Source organism: Protopterus annectens, chromosome 3.part1 (genome assembly GCF_019279795.1).
Source record: "Protopterus annectens isolate FY-2018-M chromosome 3.part1, PAN1.0, whole genome shotgun sequence".
NCBI classification, from domain to species: Eukaryota; Metazoa; Chordata; order Ceratodontiformes; family Protopteridae; genus Protopterus; species Protopterus annectens.
In genome coordinates this window covers 1,455,500,680-1,455,522,749 of record NC_056732.1, presented here as the reverse complement: position 1 = coordinate 1,455,522,749, position 22,070 = coordinate 1,455,500,680, and the positions used below count along the sequence as shown (strand labels likewise).

The following is a 22,070-nucleotide window of genomic DNA, read 5'->3' as shown; positions in this document are numbered from 1 at the left end:
CTAGTGGCAACTCCGCGCTAAATGCAGAAAAGGCAATAAGTCAGTAGTACAGGCTAGCACACTTTACTGGGCAGCCAAACAATTAAATTAAACAGCAAACAAACACTTTTTGACTTGAATTAGACTAATTTCGACTAAAATGTACTTTTAAGTGCAGATAATAAAAAATGCAGTAAATAACTATGAAAACAGTTAAAGCTTGCTCTAGGTAAACAGTAGAAGGTAAAACAAATATAAAAAACAGCAGGATACTTAATCAGGAAAGCAGTCACTTTTTTTCAGTTCTCTGTAGCCAGGAAGACTCAACAGGACCACGTGGAGCTGTGTCTGAGCAATATGGCTTCAAAAAAATGCCAGAGGCAGATTTTAACATAACCCAGTCTTATACTATATACTTTTAGTAGTTTTTACCACAGGGATGCAAGCGTCTGAATGTCTGTTGTGGCCAGAAATGCATTTCCAGTCCTTGGGAATTATATATATGTTTGGAGCAGTGTCTTCATTAAACTATTAATTACCTAAATGTATAAAAATCCTTCCTGGCTCCTGCTCCTATTGTCTTATTTCAGTCTGATTTAGACTCTTCTGATCATTTTAGAGCAGACCATGTTTTTTTCTTGTCTGGCTTTCTTCTAGGAAATATTTTCTTGGCTTTATTCTATTTGTAGATATTGTATTAATCTGTACATAACTTGCAGTATGCTCCCTGTTTTTTTTTTTTGTTCTGAAAGTAAGGACCTTTTTTGTTTGAGCCTCTCACCAGCCCACCTAATTCTGTCTTCTCTATCACGTGTGACCATATTTCAGGTTACTTCTCAGACCCTGTTATGTGCCCCTTAAACTTTAATCTGCTTTGTGAACGCTACAGGTTGTGTTTAAGATCTGATCAAAGTTTTTTTTTTTTTTTTTTTAACTAAATTCTTATTTTTATCTCTTTAATCTTAAGTCCATAGAGGTTGATGTTTGTTGCATTTGGTTCTGAGATAAACAGATCTAGTTAACCGCTTGATCCCTTTACCAGTCTGGTTCTTGATCCAGTGCTACAGATCTTAATTTACTTTTGTACAGCCTAGGGAAATATTTAGCCTCTAACTGTTTTTAACCTAACCCTTTTGAGACACTTTTTATCTTCATTCTGAATTGAACTGAGCATTTCTGTTTGGACCCTGCCAACAGTGCAGTCTAGTTTAGTTCCCAGTTGCAGTGCTACGTCTGTTGGTCTAAGTTCAGTAGATGTTTTTTCCCACCCTACTATATGACTTCAAGTTCTGGGGTCAGGTACAGAACTGCTCTGGGCTTATCTTCTCCATATTACAGTTGACATAGAAGTTCTTGGCATGAATTACTTCAAAAACTTTGACCTCAGTTCCAGAGTCAGTGGTCTCTTCCTTCATGTGTTCATTGCCCAAACTGTTGACTCCCATCTTTGGTTGTGATCCAGTGTCAAATGACTTGTCACTTGGGAAGTCCTTCTGTCTGGATGCAGCTTCAAAGTTGGGCTGTTAGCACCAAACCCATTCTGGGTTTGAGATCATAGGTACCATAACTGTTTTGTTGTTGTGCTAGTCGGTACCAGATGCTCTTTGACACTAAGGTGACTTTTTGGAGTCAGACTTTTTCAGTCAGGGTCAGTATCCTCAACCCCAGCCTTGAAGAGGTTTCTTTGTCTCAGAAGGGGGACATACTTGCTACTTTTCCTTGACCCCAGGATTATGGTGTTATAGTGTAAGGAAATCTTATCAATCACTGAAGAGCTGCTACTGTTGCTCTTCTCTTGGGAGCCTGAAATGCTGTTTCCAGTTCCACTGGTCTCACCAGTACTATCCTAGTGTGCAGTTTTTGATTTGTTTTTTTTTTCTATCCTTATTTTAGTGTACCTTTTCACAGACAGCAAACTTGCACATCAGTCCCTGCTTTTAAAGACAGTATGGAATTTAGTTTTGGCTTGACTGATTTTACTTTTTTCCCCTTGCCTGCTGACCATTAAGTCATCCCCAGTGGCACACAGGCCCGTTTTTCTCTCTGGCAGTGTGGATCATCCTCAAATCCACTGGCTTTAGAGCCTGTATAGTGAGCTGTCATTCAGGCAGACACAAGAGAAATCGTTGCTGTTGTCAGCCTCCTAGCAATGAGAGCATTTTGTGTTAGGCCCTAACCCCTCCCCTGGTAGTGACTTGCACACCTGCATCACTGCAAAGGTTGCCAATACTCCACCATACATCGACATGTGTGAAACAAGGAGCTACCATTGCTGGCTAAGACTACCAGAGTACACTCCACTACCTAGACCAGCTTCTGCTTTCATGCCTGAGACCTCCAACCTTTAGCACCAGAGCAGCAGACATGGTTGGCTGTCCATCCTCTGTGCCAGTGTCATCAGTCACCTGGGTTGTTACTGTAACCTGGGTTGCCTGGGCAGCGGTCAGGACTTATCCATGTTCATCAGTGGACTGATTTCCAGATTTTTGTTTATTTTTGTACAGCAGTTATGTTTTTTTTTTTCTAAGCTGTCTTCCATCCCAACAGAGAGTGAAATGGACTGGTGACTTGATTGCCTATTTATTAACCTTATTCCCGCTAGCTCTATACCAACCACTCATTCTTCTTCACAGGATGGAGTTTGCCTCCTGGGGTCTAAAAGTGAACTAGTTACTGCAGTCATATTCCACAGGCAATGCTTCCTTTCATGTAAAATTTTACCTTTTCTTGCTGTCATGTCTACAGGTGTTCTTACTTGGGTTTTGCCAGGATCTATAGCCTGGCATAGTGCACTGTTATCCAAAATCTTTCATCCCCTTTCCTCTACTTTATTGTGGATGGATCTGATCTGTAGATAGGTTGAGTCTAGTTATAACTACCTCTCTCTTCAGCCACGCTTATTTACTTTTACCACATGACCTTTGCTTTCTGTCCATCAGACAGTGGTCCTTAAATTAGTTTTGCCTAATATAGTCTGACATATTCTACAGTTTTCTAAAGCCCTCACCCTCCTCCTTGTCTTCTGAGAAAGGCATGTCTATTTTACAGGGAGGTTGGATCATAGTTGTATCCAATTCTTATCAGTCTCCTGACATATTCTTTAGTTTATCCAAGAACTCCCGTCTTCTTACCAGTACTGAATGGGGAGGAATCCATCTGTAGATTTCCACTTAGGATTCTTATTCTAGCAGAGTGGTGGAGTTCCTTATGTAGTCATGTAATTATAATACATATATTCATTCATCTGTGCAGGTGTATATATAGGCCATACTCAGAAGTTTTTTCGTATGCAAGACTTAGGAGTGATTGAGCTAAGCAGGGTGATTTCCATCACCACTGTCAGTTCTTCTGAATGGTGGTGAACCTCTCTGCTTGTAGTTATCTGATTACATACGAGTCAGCAGTTTGAGTCCATATCTCCCTCCTCCTGACATTGCTGCTTGGATACACTGTCAGGAATTGTTCACAACTAGATTAATGCGTAATGTTATTTCACTACAGTTAGCCATATGACTTCTTGCTCATCCTGTTATTGCTTCTGCTGTTCAAGGATAGCTACCGATTCATTTGCCATGACACCAGTGCAACAGGTAACCATTTGAAATGTTGAGACCTGCTAGTGCACGTCCTGAAATATGGAGACTGAATGTCTGAAAGAACAGACTTGCATATACTAAGTCTGAGATGCCATTTCTTGGAATATTCCCTTTTCTCCAAGGGATGACTATCTCGGAGTTAGTATATATATATATATATATATATATATATATATATATATATATATATATATATATATATATATATATATATATATATAAAAGGTCAGGAGGTGCAGGGGGGCTTGCCCCCTGCAAATAGAAGTTTTAAGGAAAAGAATGATTTTTGAAATTCGCTGTTCTCCTGTATTTTCAGTATTTGTTTTTCATCTTGTCAGTGCTTGGGCATTTCAAGTGCTGATATTTTAATAGGGAGCCAAGCCAACATGGTCTAGACTGCTTACTCATCCTATCATTACTTTTAACCTTCAGGTACAGCTGCAGATTCCATTGCCATGGTCCCAGTGCTAAAGTAATCCATCCCATACACATGGGCTCTATTGCTGTTTAGTGCCTACAGCCGTAGTTGCTATTCAGTTTCAAGGAATGTGTTTCCTATCCTTATATGAAATAAAGACCGGTCTCTTGTCCTTCAGAGGACCTCATAATTTGGCCTTCATTCCTTCCTTAAGAGGCATTGCTCTGTAGGCTCCTTAAGTATCCAGTAGGAGTTAATCAAGTTATAACATTTCTTAATTATTTCTACCACTAGACGCAACATTCCATCCTTATCAGCAAAGGTACTAAGGATTTTGGGCATGGTAATAGAGTTCCTCTCTTTTTTTTGTTTTTGTAACAAGAGGCTGCTAGAACAGAATAACCCGTAAAAGACAATTTGTTTAAATCTTTTTTTAAGTAAATGCAAAAACAATTATATGCACTGTATGCAGGTTTATAAATTTAAATAAACTGACTCTTTTTATGTCAGTAAAATTTTCTGACTGATAATTCTATCCAGACAGAGGTTTTACTTCAGGTAACAGCACAGTTTTTGGAACAGTAGATTCCATAGAGCAAACTACCAACAATCTGACGGCTTCCTGTTCCTAAAAGCCATCATTCAAGTGATGGCATGATGAGCAGCTGCCCTGACAAAACAGAAAAGGATAAAAATTGCTCATGTGGTCATGTTATGGCTTAAATGTTTAATAACATTACACAAGGATCTTCCACGGCAGTCTTGATTGTATGCAACTAAGTAACCGCTTCTCTAGCATCAGTCAAACAATGATCATATGTCAGCGCAACATATATCATCAGTCGCACTTCAGCATTTCCTGCAACTGCTACTGGCCGATAATAGATGCTATGCATGCCCAGAATTGCAGACTGAGGTGGGTTTATAATGGGATTTCCAAGCAGAGACCCACAAACTCCTCCATTGCTGATAGTGAAGGTTCCACCATCGATATCTTCAGTGGCAAGCTCATTCTTACCAGCCTTTTTTCCTAGTGAATTAATGACTTTGTCAATATCAGCAAAATTCATTGACCACATTTCTGATGACAGGAGTTACTAACTAAACCCTTTGATTTCACCACAGCAACACTGATGTCATTATAATCTCTGTAAACAATTTATTTGGTTGTGTCATCAATAACACCATTTATAACACACTTTCCCTACAGGGCATACTCTGCTGCCTTCACAATTGCTGACATAAAGCCTAGTTTCAAGTTCAAGAAGGAATCTCTGTGGGGTGCCCTCATCTCCTGTATATTACTCATATCAGTTTCATTGAAAGTGGTCAGCATTGCACATACATTCTGAGCTTCTTTTAGCCTCTCTGCAATTCTTAATCTCGTCTCGTTCATCTTCACTCTCTGTTCTGATCGGATGCCCTTCACGCTGGTGTCCATACCAGGGGATGTAGGAGCTGCAGTTGGCTTAATGGCTGAAACTGGTTTACTGTCCATGGCTTGTACAGTTACAGGAGGGACTGGTGGCATTGTAGACAGGATAGCTCCTGAAGACACCTCAGTAGTAGGGAGAATAAGAGGTGGAGTTGATGGTGCAGGAGTTGGTTTAAATGTAGCAGCTTCTGGCATAGTTTTGGCATCTGGTTTTGCCTTAGCAGGTGCTCCATCCATTTTTTTGAGTTTACAAAGTGGTGTTTCTTGTTCTACTTTTCCACCATCTGGCACTAGAAACTCTTTAATTGCAACATCTGACGGTGACTGCTTGAACTGAGGTCTTATCAGTTTTGCTATCACATACTACATCTTCTGCTGTAGCATCTCCAACAGCTTTCTCCCACCTGACACCCACTGTGTTATGAACAGTGGAAAAGAGTGATGACGACTTCATTATTACACACTGCTGATGTCCTGAAGTATTTGACACAAAATGGACGAGAGTTGCATTCAAGCGATAGTGGTGGCTGATGTTTGGAGAGGATGTTGGTGGAAGTTGATCTGTGACACAAAGTAAAACCTTGAGCTGAGCAACTACCTATAGAGTTTCGAACCTAGCGAAATGCAGAGAGCAAGCGTTTGAGGCCACAGCAGGCACCGGCATGGTGACAGCATGAAAAACTACACCAAATGGAAACCACAAATACCAGTGACAGAGACAACAAACACGAGATACCACATAAATTATATTAGATGAATTGCAGCTGTGAGTTTCACTATTATGAAGATTACATGTGATAAAATACTTTTTTAGGTGCATTCTAGGAAATTTTTATACAATGAACATTGTAAAAAATTCTGAAAGATAAAAGCGAATATGAGAATAGGGAGGCATGTTCTATGAAAAGTAAAAGCAAAGATAAAATATTATGAACTAACTATATTGTTCGTTCAGTCAGTAGTGCTGCAGTAACAGTAGCCAGCCAGTCAAAGAAAATAGGTGGCATTTTTTTTCTTTTAAAAACTGAACCTCATGGTTTTGCTCCAAGGAAAACCCTGAGGGTAATCACCTTGATTGACTTCTATGACGAAATACTGTGTTCCACCAATCCTGAGAAAACTGAGACAGTATGTGTCAGGGGAGATCAAAGATGTTTTTATTTGTAGAAAAGAATTACTTGAACAAGACGACAGCACTTTTGTTACATGGTTACAGCACTGAGAATCAGAGGAGGTTTGAAGAAGGCAATGTCTGTAATTGATTTTTAAAAAACTTAAATGACCCTTTTGAGTAAAGGTCTAAGTTTGTGTGTAGCAAAAGAGCTGGAACTAGTGGACATGCTGACACAACTTCACGTTTATACAGGAAATATTTATCACCATACATTTGGAAAACCTAATGAGTTTGTCCCTATGTTGCATCCCACTGTCACTGTTTTTAATAGTACTTGTGAAAAAAGGCATTAGAACCTTTTACAGTTGTCATTAGCTAGTTGTCAAAGTAACACAGCATGCAAGAAAGTTACTTGTCTACAGCTGTTTCTGCTGCTATTGATATGCGTAAGGTATAGTCACTGAAAAATGATGAACGACTAAATAACATAGAAGTTTTTCTTAAAGCACAAGGGCAGTAGAAAGGAATAGTTCATAGATGCCCGCATACTTGAGTAGTAGGTGACAATGGTGAGGAGGTCTTTGTAAAAATCACACAGTAAAGGAAAACAAATGTATGTTGGTCTTTAACAGAGTAGTTCAACCTTCTGACATATTCAGGAAGTTACAACTGTGGTGGTGGTGCTGCGGTAGCGTTGTCACCTCACAGTAAGACACTGTCCGGTTCGATTCTCAGATAGATCGTCTTCTGCGTGGAGACATGCGTGAATGGCCGTACCTTCGTTGAAGGTTGTGCGTCAGAGCTGGCAACTCAGTACGTAAAAATCTACTGCCAATCATTAGCGGACCGGAGTTCCGCTGTGGCGACCCCTAACCGGGAAAAGTCGAAAGAAACAACATTGATAAGAAGAAACTTGGGAGAGAAAGTGGGAAGAAGGAGATGGACTACAGAGGCAGTAGATGTCCACTTGGAAGAGGAAGACAGATATGTTAGAAAAAAAAGTGATGATGAGGTGACAAAATATTCCATACAAGGTCAAGAAAATAAGCCTTGGAGTAATAGCAGAGTGTTGTAGATGTAAAGGTCCCAAATTGCTGTTGTCCATAATGTGTATGGATGTTCTGTACTCAAACTGTACAAGCAAAGGCAAATCACCAGCGAGACAAAGGGCAGGCTGCCCTGGGCACAAGCAGTTAGGGGTATGATTGGAGGGTTTGTAGATGACCCCCTGCTTGGAAGTGCAAGCAGCCTTGTAATGCATTTAAACAGCTACAACTACAGCAGAAGCCTCAGGCTATTTGACTAAATTATTTTAAGGGTTTATGTGGTATCTGTTATAGTTCTTATGATTCACCAGACTGATTATACATCAGCCACTTGTGTAACCGTGCCAAACGAAAATAACTGCAAAGGTGCTAGCAGCCATTTAAATTTCACATTTTCCAGATATATAACTGCCACAGATAGTGTCTGAAGCAATCTTTACTCTGTGAGCAGCGCGTGGAGAGCAGTTGTTCTAATCAGACTTGTTAACTTGAGTGAGTGGGCTGGAAAGAGATGAAGAGTACAAAAAAAATGAAGCAGTAGACATAGGGGCTACTGTATTGTTCTAGCCCAATGTCAAATACTAAGAAACATTTCTGTGCCGAGGCCACTGATTGTTTCAAAGTAGTCCCAGATCAATCTGAAAATGTTGTTTTAAAATGGTGTTGTCTATATTTTGCTTCTAGGTGGGAGGCCATACTACATAACACAGAAAATTTATCATTGAAAATATATTCACAGAGAAATCACAGTTATTTAATGTATGTTTATCTATTTACTGCTCGTTAACTAGGTATAAGAACTAGTCTTCCGACAGCCAGGACCTGGGCCAGAAGGAATAACAAGGAATATCAAAATTACATGTATAACTTCTATTAACCGACACTGTCTTGACTTCATGATGTGGGTGGATGGAGCCCTTACTGAGACCCAGGTGACCAGGGTTCAGTTTGCAACTCTAGCAGTGCATGACCAGGCAGGAAGGGAGAAGAATAAAGAGGCATGTCCTGCTCGCATCTCTCGTTGGTTGAGAAGGGAGCGGGTTCTTGTGGAGTATGTGGGGAAAGTGCGAGTTTTCTGATGGGGCCTGGTGAAACCACCCATCATACTTCACAGGAGGGGTGAGATTTATCACTGGCAATGTCTCTCAGAAGTGTGAGATGACCAGTCTGGGCAGCTCATCGCATGCTGCCATTTAGCTCTACATTCCAGATATCCGCAGGGGAACAAAGTAGGAAGTCCCCAAACCACACCAGATGGCTGTTTAAATGATAGAACCTTACAGTCAACTCTTGCACCAGTGATGGAGAAAGCATGTTCCAACTGATAGGAAGGGGCTGATGGATGACATGCAATGGGGGGAAAGATTGTGCAAAAAAATTATATCAGCTGACACTTAAGATGTATTACAGTAAATTAAAACAGACTGACATATAAATCAAGAATTACTTGCAGAATATATATAAACTGAATTTGTTATAAACTGAGCTTGATATTCATGTGTCCATTTCAAAAATGCATATAATTTAATGCGTGAAGAATGTGACCGCTAAAAACAAGCATTATCTGTGTAACATTAACACTTGTAGGAATCAGTTAGTTGATCTTTTTACTCTTTTCTTGATGTAGTTTTTTTCTTTCAGTGATATCAAGCAGATGACACAGTCTGGCTGGCACAAACAAACTACCTTCTCCCCAGACCAAAAGCAAATGCAGGCTGTCATTTGATTGGTGGCTTTCGGGGGCAGTAAAGGGCTGTTCCTGAGTGCTTATGTGAAAGAGGCAAACAGTATTCATAAACATCCACAACCAAAAGGAATCGCTGCTCAAATGTTCACCAAACACCAAAACGTAGAACAGTTTGAAGAAGGCACAAATCCAAGATCCACACAAAAATACTTTAATAAACCGACTCTTCAGTCCAACAAACACGAACAGTTAGTAAAATGACTGTGCAGTCCACTAACGCAATTACAGCAACACTGCGTTTTCATTTAAACAACTTCTTCAGATGGAGACAAATGCATACCTACACAAAACACTCCATTTACATACTCATTAAAATAATTAAACAATTAATTAATCAATAAAAGGGTGAGCTAGAAGCATCTACATTTAAAGCGCTAGTGTTCATAATGCAATCAAATATAATGTGTAGTATAATAAACTACCTAAATTCTAAAATGTAACATCATTTTAAAATACATAATTTTGAAGTACATTTAAAATACATTTAAAGTAAAACAGTAAGAAAAATTTACATAAAAGGAAAAGAAAAGATAAGATAAAAAATTATAGCTTAGCTGATCTCAGCTTAAGCACAGGCACTAAAGAGATGGCAACATTTAATCCTGGAGGTTTGTTCGCCTCCAAGAAAAGCTGCCACAAAAGCTCCTTATATTCAATCGAGGTCTCCCATGGGCCACCCCTTACATCTTTTTCCACTACTTCCAACACAAAGAAGCTAAATTTAGCTTCCTGACAAGTTAGTTTGTGACGGAATAAAGCATTACTAGTACATTTTATTCTCATCTCATAATAATGCTCATATATTCTATTCTTTAACTTTCTTTCCGATTTCCCTACATAAAATGCATCACAATGGTCACACAAACCTAAATACACTATCCCAGAGGTATGACAGTTAGCAAAATATTTGCTCTGAATCAATCTGTCCCTACTCTCTATAAAAATTGTATGCTTGGTACAGATATAGGGGCATTGGGAACATCTTCCACACTTAAAGGTTCCCAGTTTACCTTCCTTTACTTTTTTCATATCATATCATATTTACACTCTAGAATAGTCTTTAAACTTTTGCCCCTTCTATATGTACACTTCAAAGGCTCATCAAAAATACATTTCAAGTCTGAAATCTGACCAAACCTATACCATTCTTCCTCCAGAATCTTCCTAATTCTGGGTGCACTACCATTGTAGTCCACTACAAAATTCCCTGTACCATCACTACTAGGCTTAGTGGATTTTGTCACATTCAAAACTACATTCAAACCCAAAATGGGTTTAAATTTATCATCCCTACCTTCCCTAACTTCCCTCTCTATAGACTCAATAAGATCTTTAGGGTAGCCTCTATCCAAAAACATATTGTGTAAAATTTTACACTCTTCATCAAAATCACACTCTCTTGATGTCATACGGCTTCCCCTCACGTATTGACCTTTAACAATACATTTTTTCTGATGGTAAGGATGAGCACTATTAAAGGCCAAATACAAATTTGAAAATGTTGCCTTCCTGAAAATCTTTGAATAAAAAGAACCATCCCCTTTGCCTATAGTAATATCCAGATAGTTTAAAAATTCTTTGTCCTGTTTGTAGGTAAATTTTAAAAAATCAGTAGAATCTGAGATGTACTTAAAAAATTCCAAAAATTCGTCCTTTGTACCCACCTATAAAAAGCACATATCATCCAAGAAGCGCTTATAAAATTTCCAATTGTGGACATAATTTGAATTAATAATATATTTATCTTCCCAAGCTGTATGTTAACATATGTGGGGGCACATCTTGCTCCCATCCCTACCCCCTGAATCTGTTTAAAAAATTTCCCCTCATAATGAATAAAATTATTATTCAAAACTAAATCCATAAGAACTAGAATCAAATAAAAATCATTCTTATTAAATCTAACATATTTTAACAAGGCTTCTTCTTGTTGGACTGAAGAGTAGGTTTATTAAAGTATTTTTGTGTGGATCTTGGATTTGTGCCTTCTTCAAACTGTTCTACGTTTTAGTATTCATAAACATCTTTAAGTCCCTTTTCCCATTTTCTTGTGTCAACTGTCACCATCTCTTTGTCTTAATTCAGTGTCACCCTCTGACCGTCTTTCACTGTCATGACTGACTGTCACAGGTCTTCTTTAGCACAGTCTATCCATCTCTTTCCCTCTTGCATTCCTCCTGTCTCAAATCTTCTTCACCAGATTGTCTTCTGCTTTCCTGCACATGTGCCCATATCACCAAAATATATTTGCTTTGACCTTCTCTACAATTGGAGCTACTTGGGCTTCTGCTCCAATGTCCTTATTTCGTGTTATGTCCCACACTATGCATATTACCACCCATCTCATCCTATTTATCTTCATCACTTCTGCCTTCCTCAGTTGCTTTGCCTTCGCTACCCAAGTTTCTGTATTGTACAGTAATACTGATCACATCACTTTGTAAACCTTATTTTTCAACTTCTTTGGTGTTTTTTGTCACATACTACCCTTGACACTGCGATATTTGGCTACATTTGTGATTCTAATTTGGATCTCCTCATTCAGACATCCTCATCTCCCCGAAGATACTTGAAACTCTTAACTTGTTTCCCTTTTGTCTCAGTTTTCATCTTCATCTGGTTTCCCCATTTTCTTCCACAACAGTTGTCTTGTCTGTACTCAGTTTCATCACGTGTGCCTTCAGTTTTGCATTCCATTCATCTATGATTTGCTGAAGTTCCTGTTCAGAGCCTGCTTGTAATACCTCATCAACTGTGTACTCAGCCTTGTTGATCTGTACCCTCCAACCTGTTTGCTAACTTAATGCTTCACCAGTGAGTGCATCTGTGGGCTCAGAGCTGAAATTTGATGCACAGCCACTCTCAATGGGAGCACCTCTGTGAGTCTGAACACAATGTGTACATGAGTCGTTGGGTCCTTGTATATAGTCTGCACTAATTCTGTTAATGTTTCCAGAACTTCAAACCACTGCAAGACTGCCCGAATCGGCTTTCTTGGGACCTTGTCATATGCTATCTTAAAGTCTAGGAATGCCCATTTGGGCTTTCCACATCTCTAGTTTCTTTTCCACTGTCTGCCTCACTGTAAACATTTAGTTTGTGCTGTGTCACAATCTGAATCCAAACTGTTCATTTTCCACCTTACTTTCTGCTGCTCTGCATATTTATTTGTCTCATGCAGGGTTACAGGATTATGATATCTCTGTACTGCCCAGAGCTTTGAATGTCCCCCTTCTCATACACTGGTGGTTGCCTTGAGATATGCCTTTTTCTCCATACTGTTATGAGTATCTTCAGAACCCATTTCTCGTCTAATTTACATAACGTCTTGAACATTTCAGTTGTGACCTCATCTGAGACTGCTGCTTTCTCTGACTTTATTTTCTTTAGTACCATTGTTACTACTTCTAGAGTGGGCTCTTTTTCCTCGTAGGCTGTTTCTGGGACAGCACAGCTTCTGTGGGATATTCTTCATTCAGAAGCTGCTGAAAGTGCTCTGTCTATCTGCCCTTGATGTCCTCCTGGTATCCCTTATTAATTGCATCTGATGATTCTTCTTTCTGTATGTGTCTCGCAACATGATAGAATTTCTGTGTGCCATCTGCTGAGTCTCTTTCCAGAAGCTTGCAGATTTCTTATAATCCCTTGTTTTTTTGTTTAGTTCTTTGTTATTGTAGCTGATCAGTTCGCTTCATTGTTAGCTATTAACTATTCCATCTTTGCTTGATCTGCCTTTATCTCCTGTTTTTTCCACACGCCTTTCTTTTGATAACATCCTAACCTTCAGCTTTCCTTATCTACCTACCTGGCTCAGTCATGTATCTGTTCTAGACTCTTCACACATGCTGTTTTGAGATGCTGCCATTCTTCTTTGACTCCACTTATTTTCCTCTTCTTCTAGAGTTGCTAGAGTTCTAAATATTTCCTTGAACTCTTGTGCTTTCACTTCCGTCAACTTCCAGGTCTTCAGCCTAGTCTCTGTTGACCTTAGAGCCTTCTGTGACTACTACTTGGGGCAGATTTCAGCCACCTGTTTATTCTTTTGGCTGATTGTTTAACTTTGGATGTCTGCAGCTTTCATTCTACCCCAGTGCCCTTACTAGGAGGAAGTCTACCTCAGTTGCATCTTGACCACTCTTGTATGTCATCTTATGACAGTCTTTCTGAACCATGTGCTTGCCACCATCAAGCCAATTACCAGACAGTTGGCCAGAATTATCTGCCCTCCTTTGTTCCTGTTGCCCCACCCACGTGGACCCAGGCAGTCCTCAAATTCTGTAATGTCTGTCCCAATATTAGCATTCAAATCCTCCATTATTAACACCAGTTCATGTTAGCCTTCTTTATGTAGTATGTCCTGCAACTGCTGCATGAGGTTTTATCCTCACCATCACAGTCCTGCTCTGGGCCATAGCCTGAGGTTATGAGCACTGCTCTGTCTTTACATTAGAGTCTGATTGTCATGAGGCTATAACTACTTCTGTTGATATCCCTCACTATCCTTGGGAGACACTCCCTCACCACAGTTCCCACACTATTTATAATCTGTCCTTCCCCAAGTAATAGACTCTGTATCCCAAACCCAACTGGCCCTGCTGTACTGTCCTCCTCTCTGCTCCCCTGGATACACAGGATGGCCAGTATCCTTCTTACCATTATGCCATCCATTTGTAAGCTGTGTCTTGTAGTGTAGCAATCTTTAGTTCATGTTTTGCAGGTTGATTTAATTTACACCTGAGTTTCGCAGCAAAGCTATTCCAGGTAAGCCAGTCTGGGCAACTGGACAGCAGCTGGCCAGTAGCTTATTGGCCCAGGGCTGCTGGGCTTTGAAGTAGACTCTTTCTCACCAAGGTCAAATTCTTATCCCACTTATAAACAGCAAATATCCATACCCATTTTTGGCGACATTTGTCAACATGCCCAAATTACTTAAGAGCTAATTTTTACACTATCAAGTGCAATCTGTGGTTGGTGCTTTCCTGTCTAGAGGATACTGTGCACCAGAGTTGGTTAACTAAAGGAGTTGGTGTGCACAGCTCCCCCACCCATAGGAACTACCTAAAATTTGTGCCGTTGCCCATGCCTCCATTCAGTTTTAGAATTTTCAATTTTTAAGGGTGTCTGTGCAAGATATACTCTGCAAAACCAATAGTCAGTTTTAGAATTTTCAATTTTTAAGGGTGTCTGTGCAAGATATACTCTGCAAAACCAATCAGTCTGTGCTGCCATCTTTAATTTGCCCATATACGTGATGTAGATGTAGCAGTACTTAACAGACAGCTGCTGTTGTGCAGTGCAGTGTGGCTATACAACATTCTGCCGTAAGGGGTACTATACTTATGCATATTCCACCAAGAAACACAGAGGTGAATCCCTTATAATCTGAGTCCACACCTCCAGTGATAATCCCAGAACCAGTACTTCCCCCGACTAGGGCTGACCTCTCAGTTGCTATGGAATGTGCCTTTACCTTGACCTCAGGTAGCATGTTGGTAACATGCACAGGACACTGCTGTAAAGTATGATTGTGTCCCCTTCAATATTTGTCATGGACCACTGCCTGCTGCACCTAGTTGTATAAAGGCTGATCAGTATGTGTCTTAACAATACGCACTGCCATGTGTCCTAAATGCTTGTAACAGGACATCATTATTCCGCAGGGTTGAAGTTTTCCAGCCTGTAACCACCTCATACTCCTCTATATTCAGTCACCTCCTCTATATTCAGCTCACTGCATTACATAACATAATCAGTAAACCATTTGACTGCCCTGCCTTGAACAGTGTAATCAAACACTACAACCCCAGTAGAACCCTAAGATTAGAAGACAAGATGCTCCTTACTCTCGCCAAAGCCTCAAAAATACCTGGACAGAGCCTTTACTCTTAAAGTGTCACTAAAGCATGGAACTCCCTCCCACCAATAACCAGAAGCATTCCAGAACTAGTTGCTTTCAAAAAATCTCTAAAGCAGCATTTTCACAATGCTTGGCTGTGCTCATGCTCTATGCCTGGTTAACCTCTCATACACTTTATTCCTCCTACTCTCTTTACTGCTGTACCCTCCAGAAGTTCTCTGAGACTCTTAGACTCTCCGTCTAGTCAAGCAGTCACCAAATACATTGCACAAACTAAGGAATAACTACTACAACTATTAACTACATTTTAACCATCCTTCTACACATTGTGTGTTATAATCCTAAGCACAGGAATTATTGCACGTTTAATATACATATATCAAAGTCAAAGTAAACTTTATTGTCGATCAGATATACACAACAGTGCAAGCCGAATGAAATTATGTTGCTTTGGTCCCAGTGCAAGACATAATAATGAGCACACAGTTTGAGTGACTGTAAGACTAATGAACATAATACTTAAAATATTAACAACACAATAGGTTACCACAATTGGACAGGAAGACATTGGGCAGTATTGTACTAGTAAGTATTCCAAAGACTATGACCTCACATTGGGATTGCTTAGATATTGCACTTCATCAGTTGTAGTTTGATATATTCTGATGTTCATATTGCACAAGTATGGAGTGGTGACTCACTCCTGATTATTGCACATTCAGAAAGTAATAGCATAAGAAACCGGGCTAACTGTACCAGTTACTGAAGCAATTTGCCAGGGTGATTACTATAGATGAAACTTTACAGCAAGTGGCCTATTGATCTGATTATTCGCTGTCATGCCTGGCATTCAAGTTCAGCAGCCTTAAGGATAGATGGAAGAAACTCCTGTTCAGTCTAGATGTTTTGCAGTGTAAGCTGCCATACTGCTTGCCCGAGGAAAGTTGGAAGTACATACCATGGGCAGGGTGAGTGGGACTGACAATTATCTTCCTAGCCCTTCCTGCACACTGAGTCTCGTGCAGATCATCCATGGATGGGAGTGAAGAACCAATGACTTTTTCCACTGCCCTCACTACCCTGAGGAGAGCCTTGCGGTCAGATGCTTTGCAGTTACCATACCAAATTATGATGTTATTTGAGAGGATGCTCTCAATGGTCCCCCTGTAGAAGGCTTTGAGGATGGACTGAGACAGGTTTGCCTTCCTCAATTTTCGTGGGAAGTGCAGACGTTGTCATGCTTTCTTCACTGTGTGGCTAATATGAATTGACCAGGATAGGTCATTTGAGATGTGCACCCCCAGGAACATGGCATTTTTGAATCATTCCACTACCACCCCTTAATTTCCAGAGGTTGATGTAGCTCTTGAGTCCTCCTGAACTCCACTATTAATTCTTTGGTCTTGCTTACATTTAAGGCCAGATTGTTGCTGTTGCACCTGCCTATCAGAAGCTCCATTTCATCTCTGTAGGCTGTTTCCTCACCATTTCTTACAAGACCTATGACAGTGGTATCTTCTGCAAACTTGATGATTTTGTTAGATTCGTGCTTGGCCATGCAGTCGTGTGTCAACAAGGTGAACAGCAGAGAACTCTAGATGCAGCCCTGAGGGACACCAGTGCTCAGTTTAATACTGATTGAACTATTTCCCACATGTATGTTTTGGGGTCTGTTGATCAGAAAGTCCTGTATCCAGGTATATAGGGGGGTGTTGATGCCCAGTTGGATCAGCTTCGATATCAGATTCTGGGAGATGACAGTGTTAAAGGCAGAACTAAAATAGAAGAACAGCATTCTGACATTTTTATATATTTTTATTTTATTTACATTTGTTGACCGGGGTAGTCTGACTGGATGTATTTCCATTTTCAGCGAAGCCCAGGGAGAAAAGCTCCAAGGTAACCAGAAACAATAAAACATGTTAGAAATACAGTATTGACAAAGATTACATAAGCAAACAAGAATAACCATGTTCCACAGGTTAGAGTTAATCCCTGGTGAAAGTCAGGGGTACGTTAAACAATAAGCTGATTAATAGATTTTAGGCATTCTAGAAGAGAGTTAGCCAGGCTTGATACAATGACATAGCCATTTTAGTGCCAGATGTTGTTTGAATCTAGTTTTAAATTGACCTATGGAGGAAAGTAAAGTAATATCAGCTGGAAGTGAGTTTTAGGATCTGCCTACAGAGTTTGCAAAGAGAGAGTCACCAGCTGCGTTGCTAATTTTGCTTGTCTGAATTAGTAGTCTATTAGAGGAGTGAAGCAGTCACAGATTGTTATAGGGGGTGATAAGATTTTTAAGTGCAGGAGTATTATCCGGATTATAAAGGATTTTATAAGTCATGATCAGTTGGTTATACTGGATTAGACTGGGTAGTTCAAGCCACACAAGCTGGTTAAGATTGATGCAGTGGTGTGTCCTAAATGGCAGCCCAGTGGCAAACCTGGCAATGTGGTTGTAGCAGGTTGAGAGTTTAAGTACAGTCTTGTTTAGATTAGAGAGTAGAGGGAATGCATACAGAAGTGTTGAAAGAAGGAGAGAGCGAGCTATGGGAATTTTGGCTGGAGGGGTTAGGAAGGCTTGTATTCTGTAAAATGACCTTAGTTTTTTATTGATGGTTTTGATTGATAGGTTTACATATAGGTCGAATTTTAGATTATCTATAATGACACCTAATAGTTTTGTAGAGGGGTCAGGGGAGATTATTGTGCCATCATTTGCATTTATGGTAAAGGTAAAAGCAGAAGACCTTTGTGTTCGTGAGAATAACAACATTTTAGTTTTTTTGGGGATTTAGTATCAAACAACGTTCAGAAAGCCAGTTTTCTATAGTGTTAAAGGTGGACTGGGTAGCAGACCATAAGTCTGTTGGAGATGTGGCCAGGCAGATCAGGGTAGAGTCGTCAGCATATTGGATACAGACTTTTGGGATGACCGTATGCAGGTCGTTAATGAAGATGGAAAACAGCAGGGGCCCTAGTATAGAGCCTTGTGGTACTCCAAGGGTGTTAGGTAGTAGGTTAGAGAGTTTGTTCTGCCAAAGAACAGTCTGCTGTCTCCCATTCAGGTAGGATTTAAACCATTGAAAGGCTTTAGTATCTAGACAGAGTGTTTGCAGTGTGTGTATTAAAAGTTGTTGGTCAACCATGTCAAATGCCTTGGAAAGATCCAAGAAGAGGGCAGAGGATATGTGATTGTTGTTCCGATTATGGTTTATGGTGTTGGTAAAAGCTAGTAGGGCTGAAGTAGTGCTGTGGTGTAGACAGAAGCTGTGTTGGGTATCTGCCATGAGGTGATTCTGGATTAGGTGGTGCATGAGTTGTCTGTGAATATATTTTTCCATAATCTTTGCAAGTGGAGAGAGTATTAGCTATAGGTCTATAACTGGAGAATTCAGTAGAGCTGTCTCCTTTATGAAGTGGGATTATGTAGGATATTTTCCAGATGGTGGGAATTCTAGCTTCTGCTATGGTTCGATTAATTAGTATTGATACTGGGTAGGCAATAGCATCAGCTGAACTTTGAAGGTACTCAGGGAGTTGATCAGCAGAGAGTGTAGTGGATTTTAATTTTTTGATCAGGGTACAGATAAGTGACGTGGACACTGGTTGGAAGCTGAACGAGAATAGATTTCTAGGGGTGGTACTTTCAGGGCCAGGGGAACTAGGAGGTAATTGGCTAGCTAGGGCTTGCATTGTCTCAGTAAAGAATCCATTAAAACTATCTGAAACAACCTCGGGGAGTTTATCAATAGTAGCAGCGGAATAAGGGTAGACGTTTGTCCAGGATGAAGTAGATTATTCAAAACTGCCCAAAACATCTGAGGGTTGTTTTGATTTACTGTCTGTAAATTACTTTAGTATTGTTTTTTGGATTTCTTAGTTTCATTCCTAGATTGCCTATATTTAATTTGATCTTTGGGGGGGGGGGGGTCTTTTAATAGAACACCACAAAGCCCATAATTTGTTTCTATGGGTAATTTTGAGTCTTGACTCTTTAGAAAGCCATGGTGTAGTTTTTGCTTTTGTTCTCTTTGAACGAGCAGGTACATGCAAATCAAGGATCTCAAGAAATTTATTATTAAAGTATACAGCTGACTCCTCTAAGGGGAGGTGTTTTAGAATAGACCAGTTACATGAATTAAGTTCCTGTTGGAATTTGGCAGGGTCAGATTCTTTTTTGTTTCTAACTTTACTGAGTAAAGGTTGTTGGGAATTAATGGCTTTGTGCTTAATTATATAAGTGAGAAGGTGATCGCTTAGGTCATTGGGGAGGGTACTAGCGGTGTACAGTTGGGGGTGACTATTTATGAGTACCCAGTCGAGTATGCTTTCTTTTTGGTTGGATTTACCTAACCTGGTAGGGGTGGATGTGATTTGTGTAAATGCATGCAGGTTGATATGGGAAGATGGGGATTCTGAGGAACAGGTGCCCCAGTCTATGTTAAAATCTCCGAGTAGTAGGGTTTCTTGGGAGTAATCGCATGATAGCCAGGGCAGGGTGTCTTCAAGTGTAGCTATATTGTTACCTGGAGGACTATACATGCTGATGATATTAATGCATTTACTTTTGTTAAGTTGCAACCTAGTGGCGTTAGTAATCTGAGGTGGTTGTGTTGCATCTATGGTCACATTCAACTCGGATTTGTAGAGTATAGCTACGACACCCCCTTTCTGGAAACATGATCCAGTCTGTGTATGTTATACCCAGGTGGTAATACTTCATTGTCTGTAGTGTTAGGTTTTAACCAGGTTTCAGATAGACAGAGAATCTCAGGGGAGTGGACACTCAGGAGTGCATGCAGTTCATGTACCTTGTTACTAATGTTTCTAATATTGAGATGACAGGCTAGGAGAGAGTTAGTTGGTCTATTGATTGTAGGTTTATAGCTTAGGTTACAAGTAGAGGGGGTGTATATGTATCGGGGTGAATATCACCACCAAGTATTAGGCTAGGTCTGTACTTAGTGATAAGCTTCAGGAATTTATAAGTTTGTAGTAGTGTCTGGATCTAGGGCTAATGTGCCAGGGGTTGGTGTGTTGATAGAGTGAACAAGATGTAGAGCAGGACCCAGTATTATAAGTATGGTTGAAGGCGGGCTGAATTACAGCTGGGGTGATAGTATGGCCCTTTGGGACTTGAATTCCAGTGATAAACTAGTTTTCATACAAGGTAAGGAGGTATGGGACCAGCAAGAGGGGTAGTAGAGGGCAGTATATCATTGTTAGGGATACAGCTAGTGCAGTAAGGAATTGTTTTTCTTGGTGATACCTCCATTGTAACTGTGCTGGAAAGGGGTGGGAGAATGCCAGATAAAAGCTGATAGGTGCTAGTAAAATGTAGATGGAGGAATGGGGGTGGGATGAAATAACCCAAATGAAAGCTGATAGGATCTAGTAAGTGGGGGAGTGGCTATTCTACTAGAAATGTAGAGATAGTGGGGGCAGGGAGAAGAGTGAACGGAGCGGGGCTTTTGCAGTTAAAAAGGTTTCCTAGGACTTCCTAGAGCTGTAAGGTAAGTATTTTAGCTCTTAAATTACACCAGTTTTTAGCATTTAGTTTTGCTAGCTATAGATTTGCTATTTTTTAATACAATTTTTGCTGTTTTTTTAGTACAATGTTTAGTAAATGTGCTGTAGGTAATGCACATCTAGGGGTATTTAAGGTTAGGAACACAATAGTTGGAGGGGGCAGGGGTAAACTACACTTTAGTTAGAGTTGGTGGTTAGCCAATGTGTAATGGGGACAAACTTATAGGTGCTTTAGACCCCAGTCAGCAGCGTACAGTTTAAAATAGTGAACAGTAATAAAGTTTCCACCTTTGCACTTTGTAGTGGGCTGACTTCAGAGTACTTTATTCAGCAGGGTAGCGTCCTTCTTGGGCAGAGAGCACTGTTTTGGGAGTTTATGTCAGGGGACATAGCAATTCTTGTTCTCTAGATGTGCCAAGGACTCATGAGGTGCTATAGCTATTGCATCAGCCATGCAGTGGTTAGATCTATAAGCAAACTGTAATGTATCCAGTGTTGCAGGTAGGCTTGAAGAGATATGGTTCCTGATCAACTGCTCAAAACGCTTCATTACTGTTAAAGTTAGAACAACTGGTCAATAATCATTTAAGTTTGTCAGTTGGGATTTTTTGGGTAAGGGAATGACTGTCATATTTTTGAAGCAACTGGGTGCAATGGCTAGTTGCAGGGATGTGTTGAATATATCTGTTAGTACAGTGGAGAGTTGAGTAGCACATTTTCTTAGAACCCTTCCCATAAGATTGTCAGGACCAGCTACTTTTCTCGGATTTACTTGCCTCTGGGTCATCAGAACATCAGATGTTCTTAAACATAGCACCTTCTCACCCTGTTCGACAGGGAGCCTATTTGGCACAGTGTTGTTGTCCATATCAAATCTGCTGAAATAGGTGTTTAGTTTATTCAGAAATTCTCTGCCATCGTCACATGGAGAGAATGCAGGCCTGTAGTCGGTTATGGCTTTATATGCCTTGCCAGCGATGTCTGGAGTCCCTTTGGTCAGAGACTTGTCCCTGAATTTTACGTCTGTAGGTCCTCTTAGCCTCCTTTATATCTCTACTTAGATTTGCTCTGGCCTCCTTGGGGCATCCTTGTCTTTTGATTTAAATGCAGTATTTCATGCCTGTATGAGCTCATATACTTCACCAAATAGCCAGGGTTTCTGATTAGCATGCATGGTGATACATTTGATGACTGTTACGTCATCAACACATTTTGAAATATAGGCCATTACAGATTATGTATTCTCCTCCAGGTCAATATGGTAGTTCTTTACAGCTACTTGTCTAAACGCCGACCAGTTTGTACATTCAAAGCAGTCCTGTAGTGCCAAGAATGGTCCCTCA

At 40.2% G+C, this 22,070-nt stretch overlaps 1 protein-coding gene and 1 pseudogene across 1 annotated transcript in view; one reads left to right on the top strand and one right to left on the bottom strand.

Annotated features, from left to right (window-relative positions):
• Positions 1-22,070, top strand: part of GTPBP10 (GTP binding protein 10) — a 904,437-nt gene that overhangs the window by 508,746 nt on the left and 373,621 nt on the right. The gene's annotated exons all lie outside the window — the stretch shown is intronic.
• LOC122798834 lies at positions 4,713-10,744 on the bottom strand (annotated as a pseudogene).